Genomic DNA, 15,912 nt, shown 5'->3' with positions numbered 1-15,912 from the left:
GTGGCTGTGGGATGGGGGTGGTGGGAGACATGAGTGGGGGCCTGGTGGAGGCTGCCCCTGGTGGCTGTGGGATGGGGTGGTGGGAGACATGAGTGGGGGCCTAGTGGAGGCTGCCCCTGCACTGCTGGGGGGTGGGGATAATAGGGGACATGAGTGGGGGCCTGGTGGAGGGTGCCCCTGCACTGCTGGGGGTGGGGGTAATAGGGGACATGAGTGGGGGCCTGGTGGAGGCTGCCCCTGGTGGCTGTGGGATGGGGGTGGTGGGAGACATGAGTGGGGGCCTGGTGGAGGCTGCCCCTGCACTGCTGGGGGTGGGGGTAATAGGGGACATGAGTGGGGGCCTGGTGGAGGCTGCCCCTGCACTGCTGGGGGGTGGGGGTAATAGGGGACATGAGTGGGGGCCTGGTGGAGGCTGCCCCTGCACTGCTGTGGGATGGGAGTGGTGGGAGACATGAGTGGGGGCCTGGTGGAGGGTGCCCCTGGTGGCTGGTGGCTGGGGGGTGGGGGTGGTGGTAGACATGGGTGGGGGCCTGGTGGAGGCTGCCCCTGCACTGCTGGGGGGAGTGGGAGACATGAGTGGGGGCCTGGTGGAGGGTGCCCCTGGTGGCTGGGGGGTGGGGGCGGTGGTAGACATGGGTGGGGGCCTGGTGGAGGCTGCCCCTGCACTGCTGGGGGGTGGGGGTGTTGGGAGACATGAGTGGGGGGCCTGGTGGATGGTGCCCCTGGTGGCTGGGGGGTGGGGGTGGGGGTGTTGGTAGACATGGGAGGGGGCCTGGTGGAGGCTGCCCCTGCACTGCTGGGGGGTGGGGGTGGTGGGAGACATGAGTGGGGGCCTGGTGGAGGCTGCCCCTGCACTGCTGGGGGCTGGGGTGGTGGGAGACATGAGTGGGGGCCTGGTGGAGCTGCCCCTGCACTGCTGGGGGTGGGGGTGGAGGGAGACATGAGTGGGGGCCTGGTGGAGGCTGCCCCTGGTGGAGGCTGCCCCTGGTGGCTGGGGGGTGGGGGTGGTGGGACACATGAGTGGGGGGCTGGTGGAGGCTGCCCCTGCACTGCTGGGGGTGGAGGTGGTGGGAGACATGAGTGGGGGCCTGGTGGAGGCTGCCCCTGGTGGCTGAGGGGTGGGGGTGGTGGGACACATGAGTGGGGGCCTGGTGGAGGCTGCCCCTGCACTGCTGAGGGGTGGGGGTAATAGGGGACATGAGTGGGGGCCTGCTGGAGGCTGCCCCGGGTGGTTGGGGGGTGGGGGTGGTGGGAGAATTGTGTTGGTGATCAGTAGTGCAAGGTGACATGTGGGTTGGCTGGTGGGCATGGCCATGGTGGATGGGGTTGCCTGTGGGACATGAACAGGGGTGCAGGGTAGTACCCTGTGGTGTGGGCTGCCTGCAGGGGCCGTTAAGGATGTAGAGGGAACACCTGGGGGGACCCACATGGCCAAATCACGTGTAGCATTCCCCGGCACCACCGAAATACACGTACCCTGCAGAAATTGCGTGTGAATCTTCCGCGCACATCGGAATACACGTACCCAGGCCAATCGCGTGTGGAATTTCCCGCGCACCCCCACCTAGCCAGGCCAATCGCGTGTGGAACTTCCCGCGCACCCAGGAACACGCGCACACGCTATTTTTCACACAGCGGGTGTCCGTGTTTGTTGGTGCCCCTTTGCACCTCATTTGTCCTAGAGGGCCACTGTATGGGCCATTCATCGTGGCTGTATATGGGTGCTTTTTGTTAGCGCACATTTTGGCGCACATTTTTTTCAGTTGCAGGGGCGCTACCGCCTGCTTTCTTGTGGCGTACTTTTTTGGCCCTGTGCGCGTCTTTGACCGTGCGCTGGTTTGCCCTATTCGATTCCATGAATACGGGTTGTAGGTGAGCGTGTGGGCGTTCCACGCACTTTCCTCCTGTACTTCCCCCGTGACGCCCATATTTTCACGCGTTGTTCCCCATTCCGAGTGTTACGCCCCGTGTTCCGCCTACTTTTGTGATGTGCGCCGTGCTATGTGCGATTTCACAGTGGCCGTGGCGCACGCTGTTGGATGACCTGTGCGCCGGCGTGCGCGGCGCACATTTTTAGCGCACATCCAATGTTTTTCTCGCGCACGACTTCCATGAATCGCTGTGCGCTGGTTTTCCTGCTATTTTCGCACTTGCACTGCGATTTTCGCACTTTTCCTGCGATTCGCACGTTTTGGCACATCTGCGCGGGAATTTTCGGCGCACAACAATTCCATGAATCAACCCCTAAATCTCTTTACTGTTTCTGTATGATTTACTCTTATTAGCCATTTGACTGCTTTGATCTACTTTATTCGTTTTAATTCTGTTTGTCCTCCTAATTTATATTAGGGTTGTTAGCTGTCAGTTTCTCACATCAGGTGGTTTGATGGATTGCTGTCATTGATTCGCTGTTGGTCTGTTTGGGTTAGTTTGGTACAGGTTGGTTTTAGGGGAAGAGCCAGGTTTTCAGTAGTTTGCGGAAAGACATCAAATACTCAGTTTGGCGGATGTGGGGTGGGAGTGAGTTCCATAGCGTGGGGGCCAAGGCTGAGAATGATGATCCGCCTAATCTGATTACATTTGTCTTAGGTATGACTAGGAGGCCGGCTGAGCTTGAGCTTAGGGTGCGTGGAGGGTGGTAGGGTTTTAGCTTGTCTTGAAGATATTGGGGCCCGGTTTTATGCAGTGTTCGATGGGAGATGCACAAGGTTTTGAAAGTCACCCTTCGGGCTACTGTAAGCCAGTGCAGCGTCTTAAGGGCTGGGGAGATGTGGTCTCTTGGGCCAAGTGCGAGAAGCAATTTGGCTGCCGCGTTTTGTGCCCTTTGGAGTTTATTCAGTTGGTACGCGTGTACTCCGAGTTATAGGGGGTTTGCGTAGTCGAGCCTTGTTATAACGATTGATTGGACTGCGGAGAGTCTGTTGGGAAAGGAGAGATATGGAAAGATGCGCCTAAGTGTTTTAAGGTGGTAGTGGCAGGACTTTGAGACGTTGTTGACTTGGCGCGAGAGTGTTAGGTCAGAGTGAAGGGTGCATCCAAGATTTTTCACTGAGTTGGTGTGGGTGAGTGAGTTGGCCATGGCGGATGGCCAGGGTAGTGGTTGTGGAAGAAGTTCCAGGTTGCCACATACCACGATTTCCGTTTTGGAGGGGTTTAACAGTAGGTGGCTTTGGGTCATCCAGAGTTCTATGTCAAGGAGGAAGGAGGCCAGGTCAGGTTGGCAGTTGGGTTTTGAGTTCAGGAGTTTTAGAATTAGTTGAGTGTCGTCAGCATAGTTGTAGCACAGGATGTTGTGCGAACAAATTATTGGTGGGAGGGTGATCAAGTAGAGATTGAACCGGAGGGCGGATAGGCATGCTCCTTGTGGGACTCCTGCGTCTACTGGTCGGGCTTGGTAGGTATAGTTGGAGAGCATCGTTATTTGGTACCGATCTTTGAGGAATGAAGCTATCCATTTAAGAGCGGTTCCACGCATTCCTAGGGAGTGGAGGCGGTCAAGGAGGATTGAGTGATTGATTGTGTCGAAGGCAGCGGATAGTTCAAGAAGGATTGGTGCTGCATATCCCGCGGAGTCCGCTGTCATTTTAAGGTCGTCCCAAATTGAGGTTAGGGTGGTTTCAGTTCCGTGACGGGCTCTGAAACCTGTTGAGCGGGGTCTAGGCGATTGTTGACTTCGACAAAGGCATTTAGTTAGTACGCATTTCGGTCGATGAGTTTGGCAAGGAATCTGGTGTTTGAGATGAGGCGGTAGTTTTTGGGCTCGAGAGGATCGAGCGAAGGTTTTTTAATTAGAGGTTTGACATGAACCGTTTTGAATGCGTCGGGAAAGATACCAGAGGAAAGGGAGGCATTTATGATGGATCTTTCGTGTTCTCCTGCGCAGGTGGAAGCGAAGATTTCTTTGAGGGTTGTGGCCGGGCAAGGGTCTAGCGGCGAGCCAGATGGTTTGCAGGCAGATAGAAGTTTGAGAAATTGCTCTGGTGATATTGGACTAAAGGATTCAAACGTTGGTTGTGTAGAGGTCACAGCTGGTGGGGCGGCCGGTATGAGGGGAGAATTGCTTGGAGGATGTGAGAGCTAGTTTGGTGGCTAGAGTATTTGTTCCTTCGAGAGCCATCGTGAAAAAGTGGAGGGAGAGTGAGTCACACAGTGATTGTGAGGGGGTTGGGACGGTCGTGTTGCAAGCCGGATGGGTGAATTCGGAGATGATTTTGTGGAGTTCTTTGCTTGGGTTTTTGCATTTTAGGATTAGGGAGTTCTAGTAGGCTTTTTTTGCTTTCCGGATTTTGGCCTTGTACCGATAAAGGTGTCGGGCCAGGGTGGTCTTATTCTCACGAGTTTTGTCTTTCTGCCATTTGCGTTCTAGGTATTTATATAGTTGTTTAGTGATCTTCAACTCGGTAGTGAACCATCTGGGGAAGAGGCCACGGCGGGTTGATGGTTTGCAAGGGGGTGTGAGCCGCATCAGAGATGCGTTGAGCCATGAGTCAAAGGCATCAGGGGTTAGTTGTTTGTTGAGTTGGCAGGAAGGTGGTGGAGACTGGAGGAGAGCGTCGGCTAGGTCCGGGACTATTATTAGTTTTTTCCAGCATTTGTGTAGATTTGGAGGTTCAGATTCAAGTACAGGTAGGGGGTCGGGTGAGTGAATGGTGAACGAGAGAATGAAATGATCGAACCAGAGGATAGCGGTGGGCGGCTTTAAATGAATCAGGGTGTTGGAGCTAAAGATGGCATCAAGAGTGTGTCCTTTATAGTGAGTCGGGCCGTTTGTGGGGTTGGAGGTTAATTGCTTCCAAACAGTGCGATAAGTTTGGCTGTATATGCTGTGGAGGAGGCAAGTGCGCTAATGTTTTCCCATGGTGAGACTGGAGTCCAGCTAAACCCCCAGTGTTTTGACTTGGTGTGATATGGTGATTGGGGTGCCATCTATGACTATGGAGGTACATTCAGGGTGGAGCTTGCTTAGGCAGGCCAGGGTGCCCACTATGAGTATCTGTTTTCCCCATTGAAGCAGAGACTATATTGTGCCATCCAGTTTTGTATAAGAGAATAGATTTTGTTGACACAACGTATCCTGTTTGAGGTTGCCTGTGAATGGAATAAGTATTTGTGTCTCGTCAGTGAAGTGTGTATGAATTATTCTAGTGCTGCAAAAAATCATTTTGTATAAGCGTTATAGAGTGTGGGGAGAGACGGGATCCTTGAAGGACTCCCAATGGAGTGACCGTGTGGCGAACCATATCTATTCCGAAAAGTATGCAGTTTTTTTACTTGCAGACAATAACCATGTGAAATCCACACATGAAAAATTGAGGAAACATTATTCCGATTTTAGTTTTCAGGAATTTATGCCTCTTAGATGTGCCTCTGGAGCAGAGTTAAGGAAAGGAATAGCCTGAAGATAAACGTACACACTTGAATAAGAGGTTAGCTTTTCATGGCTGAATGTCTTCATCCTGCAGTGCTTCATGTAGCTATACACTAAAGGAAAATGAAAGGTTTATTCCCATTTTCCTGTTTACTTTGCAGAAAAGAATTCTGCATTGCTGCAGAGTGAGAAATATTTGCCCGTTTGGCTACTAGAGAGAACAAGAAATTGGTCAATGTTTCTCTCATGTTAAACAGGAGTTCAAAGGACATTGTGAAGATGCAGCGAAGTATCAGTGTTTGGTTTTAATTGTCTTTAATGTTTTTCTGTGTTTAGTACCATAAAGATACAATATGGGATGGTGAGAACAATAACCAGAGAAAATATCTCACCGTTTTTCAAGTCCTGAGGAAGAAGGCCATCCGCTCCCAGTTGAGTTTTAGATGTGGCTTCCATCAAAAGTATTGGTAAGGGAGATTTAGAAATTATAGATTTGCTTACATCTATACTCCTCTCTAATACCTTTTAGTTGATGTTTAATGTCAGATATATTTAGAGTCTCAAAATGGCATAAATTTGATGATTATGGATTGTGCACCTTTACCTGGAGACTATTTTTGCACATTAGAATGAATACATGTTTTTCTATGTATGTTTTTTTTCATGTTTTAGATATTGAAAGTATATTGAAGAGAGATTTTCTGATCTACTTCAATGGTGTTTACAAATTGTTTTTTATAAATGTATAATGAAATAGTGATTTTTGTTTAAATAACTTGTTTACACTAATCCTTTGCCTTTTCCACTCTGTCCAGAGCCCATTGAAATGAAATTAATCTAAATAATTCATGTTCTATGAGGCATCATTTTCTGCGTTTTCTATAGTATGTTCTCCCTCGATGCCCAGGAAGAAGGGGACACCATCCTTGTTTGGCCTTACTGACAATGTGCCATCCTGTTTCAAAGAGAGCAGATGAAGTTCTCTGTCATCCCGTTCTCCATGATCCAGTAACTCCAATAATCTTGAGCAACCATGATACAAGCTTACTCGCTTTGTAGGCACAAGCTTTGATTCTCTTGCTCTATGCTTTTGGAACTCCCTTCCTGTTTCTCTGCTTACTTGTCCAGAGTTTTCCTCTTAAGAAATCTCTTAATTGCAATGACTAGAGCTCACTAGCTCCTGGTGTCTCCCTGGTACTTCACCACGCTCCTTGCAACTGAGCTCTTACTTGCTGTGCACTGAGGCCTATGGGCGAGTTGTGCCTTATAAGAAATAATTAACATTAACATTAGCCTGAACCATGGCTGAGGGATAGACACGTGGACCACATTGGCTGAGAATGGGTGAGCCAGGAGGCATGAACTATGTTACCCAGCGTGCACCTGGATCACACGTGTTGTTGTGTAAGCATCAGGGGCATTTTAGGCATAAGGCTATTTAAGCCACACCCACTGCCACTCCCATGCTTCTCTTTCTGGAGAACTAATGTGTTCACCTACTTTAGAATCCGTAGCATTAATCAAGAGCTGCACTTGTACCTGTATCCTCATCAGTACCGGCACAAAAAAAGGATCAAGTAAAACAATTTTCTGTTCATCACTCAATTGTCTGCTCTTCACTCAGTTATGCTCCACTGTTGTGGCACCTCTCACGCTCCATTGCAATCCACCTATAAAGGAGATCAAGGACATTACTGTCAACCACTCAACAGAAAGGATTCCTATTTACTCACACAACGCCTACCAGGTTTCATGTTGTGCGGTTGCTTGGGCCGTCACGGTACGTTCCTCACTCCACTCATTTTGCCTGCAGGAAAGAAAGACATTGTAAGACCACCAGGAAAGAAAGGAAAGAAAGACATTTCAAACTACACAGTGCAGTTACTGGGAACAGTAATGAGAATGGGGGGTCGGGGGCGCCTGAAGAAGCTGTAGAAGCTGTCTCAGCCAAGGAGTGAAAATTGAATTGCCAAGCACCCTAGCACTCCTGATCTTCAGGTACCAGGAACGAGAGCGAGAGAAGGGAGCACACCACAATATCGGAGCTAATCCTTGTTCCTTTTTCATACGGCTACTTGAACAGTCTGGCAGCAGGGTCCATATCAACCGAAGGATGACTGGGAGCCCCTTCTAGTACCAACCACACTCTTCCCACCAGGCTGCTCCCTCTGTAGTCTGATAATGGTGGCAAATGATTCACAGCATTCCTGCCAAGCTCCGCAGGTAAGGCATTACAACTCCAGGGTAGGGAGGGAACCCTAGCATCCCCGGAGTGGGGAGTGAGAAAGAGGGGTGCTCCAGAGTGGGAAAGAAGGAAGAAACACTAGAGTGGAAGTGATGAGGAGTAGAGCCCCAGAGTGGGGACAAGACTGCAAGGACCTTGAGTATTGGTCGAAAGACTGTGAGAACCCTAGGGTGGACGAAATGCAGATCGATCTGTCTGGAGTCCTGGGACAGCCTTCAGCAGGACACAAACTGTATGATCGGAATTGCAAACCTAGTCCAGGGCCTATGATGAGGAGAAAAATGGGCAGTGGTCACAAGCAAGTAGCCATCCCTTGCATTGGGCACTTCCTAAAGCATGTGTTTATTTCCCTTTGAGAGGTAGGGACAGGAACCAGGTTAGGTTAGGATTCTGAATGTTGGACTTATTCTGTGTAGACATCTGGACCCCCTACCAAGCACCCTTTGCTTGTTCTATTTTCTATTAGGGTTAGCGTTGTAGGTTTAGGTACAGATTAGGCCTTCTTTTTATAAGTCCTAACCATCATGCCTCCATGTCAGTCTCCTGATTCTGTCGTACCATGAGTGATGCTAGAAGTGGGTTGCAAACAACCTGATACAGGGTTGACCCTCATGTTAGTAAAATGAGTAGAACCTAGGGTTAGATTTTCCAAAATTCCAACATCCCAATCGATATTGTTTGATCTCTTTAGCCTTAAATAGGTGGAAATTCCTCCCCAGGAGAGGAGATGAATATCCATGGGCCTGGCCATTTCTCCATTGAAAAGGGCCTATGTTCATTTGGCAGCCAAGTCTTGGATGTCAGTCATTCAGCCAGTCTACCTTTATTTGATGTAAAATCATATAGGCGTTTGTTTATTGATGACTGTAACCATGTTGTTGTTTCTTTACTGATATGGCTCATGCCGAATAAAGGTATTAAACAACAACATATAGGCAAGCACACAAACATGTGCAACATTATGTACGAAACAAAGCTGACAACTAAAAATGGTTTAAAGGTTGAGTAAATAAATGGGAATCAGCTTCTTGGTATCCAGACCAGCCTTCCTATTTAGCCACGCTCTATGAATGTACTTATGAACTTCTGTACTAGGCAAAAAATAAATAAAGGGATGACACCTTTCAAGCCAATCTGGTGGCTAATGTTTTCCCTGACAGATTCACAAAAGGACACTGTGGATAAAGTTGCTATGGACGACGTAGGTCGTATAATTCTAGTTGACCTGAAATATGAAGATAAACTTATTACCATTGGTTCTGTTTATGGCCCATGTGCAGCAGGATGACATTTTTTTAATTCCTTAACCAAGCTTCTTTCTGGTATGAAGGGGGAGTTGATTATTTTAGCAGGGGACTTCAATTGTGTTTTAGATTTCAAGTTGGATAGATCCTCAACGTGTTTGTTCAATGGTCAGAAATCCAGTAGGGAATTTATGGAGGCGTTTGACTTGATTGACACTTGTTTACACCAGGGTGAGAAGGATGTTTCATTTTATTCTCCAGTTCATGACTCCCTTTCAAGGATCGACTATGTACTGGCTTCTGACAAATTAGTTGAGGCTGTAATTGAAGCTCGGATATGTGAACGGCATCTCTCAGATCATTCATTCGTTTTGATTAAACTGCATTTAGATCTACATGGGCAAGATTTTTGCAGATGGAGACTAAAACCATTTATCCTGAAAGAAGAAAGTGCTTCTAAGTCACTTAATAGCTTTATTTTGAACCATTTCACTGAAAATAACTGTTCCGCTGATATCTGCTGGTAGCCTATTGGTGTGGGATTCTTTCAAGGCCTCAGTTACAGGCGAATTGATAAATTGAACTGCTAGGGTGAGGAAGAAGGGGGGGGGAAGGCAAATTGAAAGATCTTGAATTGGGAAAGTCACAGTCCACCTTTGCGCGTACTAAAGCTGTTAAAGATCGTGTTAAGATGGGCAACGTGAAGTAATTGCTACGCTGTGAAATTGATGCACAAGCTGATCGTGGTGCATTTTATTCAAGACAAGGCTTTTGGGAAGTTGAGTGAAGGTAAACTACTAGCAAATAGATTGTGGGGCCTTTGTGAGAGATCTTTTATTCAAAAGCTGGATAATGGATCCGGTGGGATATTTGTTAAGAGGGAGCAGATTAGTGAGTGTTTTTGCTCATTTTATGAATCTTTGTATACTGAAGATCGTATTGCATTGGAAAGCGAGATGGAAGAGTTTTTTTATAAGATTGGTGTTCCCTACCTGTCCAATGATGCTAGAGAGTGTCTTGATGCTCCTATATTAGTTGAAGAAGTTTTAGTGGCTGTTAAAGGCTTGAAGACTGGTAAGTTGCCGGGCCCAAATGGATTACCCACTGAATTTTACCAATCATTTAATGAACAGATGGCACCAGAATTATGTGCCCTTTACAATTGATTTTTAATGGAGGGTACTCTGTCTGATTCCCAAAGCAGGGAAAGATGCTTCGAAGTGCTGCAACTATCACCCTTTATCTCTTCTTAATGTGGATGGGAAGATCTTCACGAAAATTGGAACTAATAGACTAGATAAACATGTGTGTGATCTTATTGATAGGACTCAACTGGGATTTATGAAACAGCGCTATGGATATGATAACATTAGAACTCTCTTAGATATCTGTAATCTGTCGACGTCAGAATCAGATGGTTTACTTCTTATTTTTTTAGATGCCGAAAAAGCATTTGATAGTGTGAATTGGACCTTCTTAAATTTTACTCTGATGAAGATGGGTTTTGGTCCTCTATTCATTAATGCCGCTGGAGCATTGCATTCGGCTATTAGTGCCAGGGTCTGGGTAAACTGGGACCTGTCGGCTTCTTTTAGACTTGTAAAGGCACACGTCAGGATGTCCCTTGTCGCCTTACCTCTTCAATTTGGCCCCAGAGCCGTTTTTGATTTATGTTCGGCAGACTGAGTCTTTTGGGTTTTAGAATAGGGGAGTCTGAAATTAAAGTGCTGGTTTATTAAATTGAATTGAGTATTTATAATGTGCACCGGATGAATTAAATCGTAACTGGGCGCAGATGTATCAATTGCCATTTGTCTATGAGCGATCCACTAAATCATATGAGATTGCTTAGCACCAGCAATCGTAAATGTACACAAAGGAAAACCTAACAGAACAGATGGGTCTTCAAGGCTTGATACCTCCTGATTTTGTCTGATAGGTATGTTGGTCCTATCTTATTCACACCCTTGTAGACCAGAGAGAGGACCTTAAATTCTATTCTCTCCTTTACTGGCAACCAGTGTAGGGCTTTTCTCAGAATGGAGATTGGGGCTGATTTTTTTGCCCTATGCACCAGTCTGACTGCTGCATTTTGGACCAACTGCAATCTTTGCAGTTGGTAGGCTGGGATACCCGACAGCAATGCGTTACCATAATCTAGCTTCGAATTGACCAGAGTACCGATAACTACCGCTCTATCCTCATTCATAATGAAAGGTAAGGTATGTCTCAATATGCGCAATGAGTGGTATGCTGCCTGCACCTTCACGCTCACCCAAGCTCCACTTGCCATATTGTCCTCCCAAATACAGCCTAAGTTTTTCATTTTCTTAGAAAAGTTGAACTGTGTCCCCAATAGGCAAGGGGGATGCAATTTCTCCTTCTGTAGATGGTGTTTTGAGGCGAATACAGTTACTTCAGTTTTGCTGGCATTCACAACTGATTCGCACACATCCAGCCCTGTATTTCTTGTAGGCATCCTCCCACTATCTCGTATGTTCCCTCTTGATTCTGTATCCTCAAGAACACCTGAGTGTCATCCGCATACAAGTGAAACTGTATGCCATGCTTTCTTAGGATATCTATGAATAATTTTACATATAGATTAAAAAGCAGTGGGGAAAGGGAGGATCCCTGGGGAACTCTGCAACTTATGTGGACAATGTTACAATTATTCTTGGTAATCCTGAAGAGGGGGGTATTATTTTGCAAAATATGGTTGAGGAAGTAGGTAGACACTCGGGTTACAGAATTAACTGGGAGAAAACAGTTTTGTTTCCGGTACGGAATACTCCGGTGCGTGATCAGTTGTTAAATTATAAGTGGGAAAATAGACATGTGAAGTATTTGGGGGTATATCTCATCAGAGATGTGAACGGGATGGCTAGGTTCAATGTAGATCTGGTTATAGAAACAATTTGGAAAGATATCCGTAAGTGGGGGAGACACCCATTATCTAATTGGGTAAAGATTAACGCCATCGAAATGGTGCTCTTAGCTAAAGTTTTGTATATAATTCATTCGCTTCCTTTTGAAATTTACAAAGTGTGGAGAGTTTTCCAAGAATTCTTATGGGGTGCTGGGAAAAGACCTAGAATACCACTGTAGCTTATGACTCAGAGCAGACATGAAGGGGGAATTGGGAATCCCTATTCTTGATAAGTATTACAAAAGCATTTTATTAAAGAAATCAGTTATCCATTTCCCATGAATGGGCCAGGGATCTCAATTTGAGCTCATATTGAAGAGTCTAAAATGAGACTGTTTCATATTGAAAGCTTATACTCTTTTGGTAAATTACCTAGACAAGTAACTAATTTATAAGCAGCGTTTGCCACTAAAGATGCGGGGGGAGTGGACAAGGATTATATATGTACAAGGAGGCTTCCATCTCACAAAATCCAGGATTACAGATTAATAATGAAATGTTATGTTGGAGGAGTTGGATTAATAGGGGGATACTGCTGGTGGCAGATATCTGGTGTGAAGGAGGAATGCAAACTTTTGAATCTTTAAGGATGACATTTGCTCTACAGAAACGGGAGCTAAGGTATAACCTGTTGAAGGCTACGATATCTGAGAGACAACAAATGCTAGACATACCTCTGATGGAGAGGCCTGAGAGATGTGACTTTCTTAAGGTTGCTCGTCGTGTGGTGTCGAGTTTTTTAATACTTTTCCCGCTTGAAAGCAATTCAATAGTGTCATTGGATAAGTTGAGAACTGCATGGTCTGAAGAATTAGGAGTGGTAATACCAATGAAGGAATGGGAGAGCTTATGGAAGGTTCCGGTTAAGACAAAAATTGATCTGAATTTACTCTATGTCCATCAAAGGATTTTGGGGCGTCTTTTTTGGACTCCGGATAAGATGACTAAACTAGGATTAAGCAATAATGATAGATGCTGTAGTTGCATGAAGGAAAAGGGCACTATGTTGCATATGCTGTGGGACTGTACAAGAGTTAAGGGTTTTTGGCATGATATTCTAGATAGGGTTGATATAGTTTAGAATGTGGCTTTCCCAAGAACACCACTAGATGTAATTTTGAAATCACTGAGCTGTACTCGTCATCTTAGTTATGCGACATTGTGTTGGGTCAATTAAGTTCTTCTGGTGGCGACCAGACAAATTGTGCGTTTCTGGAAAACTAGAAAAAAGCCATGTGTTGAAGAATGGCTAGTGCATGTGCAGATACTTTTACCCTTTGAGAAGATTAAATTTGGTACATTACATAGAGAAGAACCCTATAAAGAGCAGTGGAGTATATTTAATGAGTTTTAAGCTTGATGCTCTGGCAGAGCAGGTTTTAACTATATATTACATTTCAAGTTGGGGTGCGGGATTGGTGAGGGGATTGAAGTTTGTCGTGTCTAGTGTTTTGTGTTTTTGTATATAATGTATATACTTATGTTGATATGAAGTCAATATGTTGTTTGATAATCAGTTTATCATTAGTTATTTTGAGGGGATTGGGTCCTCCGACGTATTCCATATCTATGACAGGTAATGTCCACAGCTGTGCTGCTTCGGAAAATCTTCGGCGTCTGTGTCCTGCGTCGATGCGCTGTCCCCGAGGACCTCCTCTGACGGCTGACGTCACCCGATGTGATAAGTAGGACGCACGACGCCCATAGCCTCAGTTCCGTTTTTTCCGCGAACGTGTTCGCTTTGTGAATCTCGGTACGCCTTGACTCTTTGGAGTTTGCTGTTTTCTTCTCGGTTTGTTGAACCTGTTCGATTTTTTTTCTGAAGACCTGTTCGTGGTGATGTCTACTTCGTCTTCAACCCTGTGTCCGGGCTTCAAGAAATGCAGGGACTGTGGGTCCAAGATGTCGGTCACAGACTCGCACGACGCCTGCCTCCCGTGCCTCGGGGAGGCCCACGATACGGACGACTGTCGACTGCCAGTCGCTCACGGCCAAGGCCTTGCGGTAACGCAAGAAGAAGCTGTCGGTAGGTCGGGTGTCTAAGCCCCAGAAGTCGAGGTCTACGGGGCTTTTGACGGATGACTCAAGAGGCGACTCTCCGCGTCATCGTCGGAAGTCCAGTGGGTCTCCTTCCAGGAGTCGTCTCGCCACTCCTCTGCCTCTTTGAGGCATTCCCGGAAGCGCCGGCATCGGTCGCCTTCCCCGTCCTCTTCTGAGGAGTCCGCCCGTCGGCGGGTCGCTTATCCCGCCGTGCAAGTGACACCGGAGGAATGGGCTTCCTTCGGGAAGCAGATGCTAGCGATCCTTGAATTGCAGGGCACCGGTCCGTCCGCGCCTCCGAGTGGGGTCGGTCGGCACCGGTCCAGAGACACTGCTCGTACGCCTTCGGGCTCGGGTGGTCGGCACGGCTCGCGGGAGAGGTGCCGCTCGGACAAGCCATGCCCGTTCCAGGTCCCGGTCCTAGACTCGCTCAAGACCGCGTGATCCTGTGCCGTCTTCAAAGAAGACGGCGACGCCTGTGGCGCCGAGGTAGTCAGCGATTTCTCTTGAGGCTCCACCTCCGAGGGGGTCGTCGACGCTGTCGGCGCCTAGGTCATCGAGACACGCTCAGAGCTCCGGCTTCGAGGCCTGTGTCGACGCCGTCGATGCTGCCGGCGCTGCAGCTGACGCTGATTCTCTCGACGCCGGCGCCGACTTGTTTGGCGCCCTCAACGTCTTTCGAGGCGGTGGTGTTGGAGGGGCCCCGTGGCACGGGGTTAGCCCCTAGAAAGGTTCTGGCTAAGGTCAGGCGCAGCTTTGATCCCCAGATGTCTTCCTCTCACCGCCTGACGTACATTTCAGAGGCTGATGAAGGCTTTGTTCCGGTTACGGTACCAAATGAGCTTATCTCGGGCCATAGCCAGTTTGATGACCTGAGACAGTCGCTGCATAATGCCAGTGGACTGGACACCTCTCCGGAGGTGGAGTTTTTTAGGCTGGAGCCTGGCACTCATGCCGATTCTTCATATCGGCGCCTTATGTCTCGGGTCACCGAGTACTTGGGTTGGTCGGCTCCCCCATGGGAGTTCGCTCAGGATGATCTCACGGACATCCTTGATCTTGGGCCCCCACTGACCCGGTATTGCCATTTCATATGGCTCTGCAGAGAAGGGTGGCGGCGGCTTGGACTGCTCCGGAGAGTCTCCCGGCAGTGGGCAAGTCTTTGTCGTGAAAATACCGTCCAGCCAGTAGCGACCCCTGCTACTTGTCCAGGCACCCCACTCCGGAGAGTTTGGTGGTGCGGGCAGCTACGGCCCCGGCAAAGCAGGCGTCGTATCCTACCATCCGTCCGGATTGGGACGACAAACGTTTTGACGGCTGGGCGAAGAAAATGTTTTCTTCTGGGGGTATGGCGCTTCATGCGGCCAACTCCATATGTGCCTTGTCTCATTTCACACACACTCTGTGGGACTGTTGCATTAGCGGCTGAACATATTCCCGAAGGGGACGAACGGGATGGTTTCCTTGCTATGGTTCAGGGTGGCAAGGATGCCATGTGTGAGGCCGTTCAGTCGGGTTTGGACATGGCAGATTGTGTCAGCCGATCCATGGCGGCGAGCACCCTAATATGCAGGTTTGCGTGGTTGCGGAAGTCTGGGTTTGCTCCTGATGTGCAGTCCCGGCTCCTCAACATGTCCTTTGATGGTGAACATCTTTTTGGCAGCAAGGCTGACGAGAGCCTTGAGAGGTTGCAGACCTCCAAAGCTGCAGCGAAGTCGTTGGACGCTACAGTTTGACAACCTCCGCCTTTTCGTCCTTGGACACAGCAATGGAGGGGAGGTTCCTTTTGCTATTATTTGTCCTTCAGTAAAGCGAGAGGAGCTAGCAGTCGAAGAGGCCACCGTAAGAGTGCCAGAGGTGGAAACAAGGGTACTCGAGGTGCCAAGGCCGCTCGGGCAGTTGCCTCTTTGGTGGTGGCTGCGGCGTTGCCTGAGGGCACTCAGTCATGAGGCCAGGTCCCATAGTTTGCCGGTTGGGGGAAGGCTGGCGCAGCATCTTGTAGAGTGGCGAGCCATTACTTCAGTTGTGTCGCTTCTGGAGATCATAACCCACGGCTACTGTCTTCCCTTTCGGCAGAGGCCTCACG

The 15,912-nt window shown here is 48.2% G+C and overlaps 1 long non-coding RNA gene across 2 annotated transcripts in view; it reads left to right on the top strand.

Moving 5' to 3' along the window:
• The window catches only part of LOC138481724 (uncharacterized), a 389,601-nt gene that overhangs the window by 182,506 nt on the left and 191,183 nt on the right, over positions 1–15,912 (top strand). Inside the window, exon 1 of one of the 2 annotated variants that reach the window (XR_011274358.1) lies at positions 5,709–5,835. The exons of the other annotated variant lie outside the window; for it this stretch is intronic. This is a non-coding gene — a long non-coding RNA (uncharacterized lncRNA). Of the gene's footprint in view, positions 1–5,708; positions 5,836–15,912 lie in introns of those variants that run through there. 2 annotated transcript variants of the gene reach the window in all.

The sequence above is a fragment of the Ambystoma mexicanum genome, chromosome 5p, assembly GCF_040938575.1.
Source record: "Ambystoma mexicanum isolate Mex_15411 chromosome 5p, UKY_AmexF1_1, whole genome shotgun sequence".
NCBI classification, from domain to species: domain Eukaryota; kingdom Metazoa; phylum Chordata; class Amphibia; order Caudata; family Ambystomatidae; genus Ambystoma; species Ambystoma mexicanum.
The sequence above is the reverse complement of the archived record's forward strand: the minus strand, read 5'-3'. Positions and strand labels throughout refer to the sequence as shown.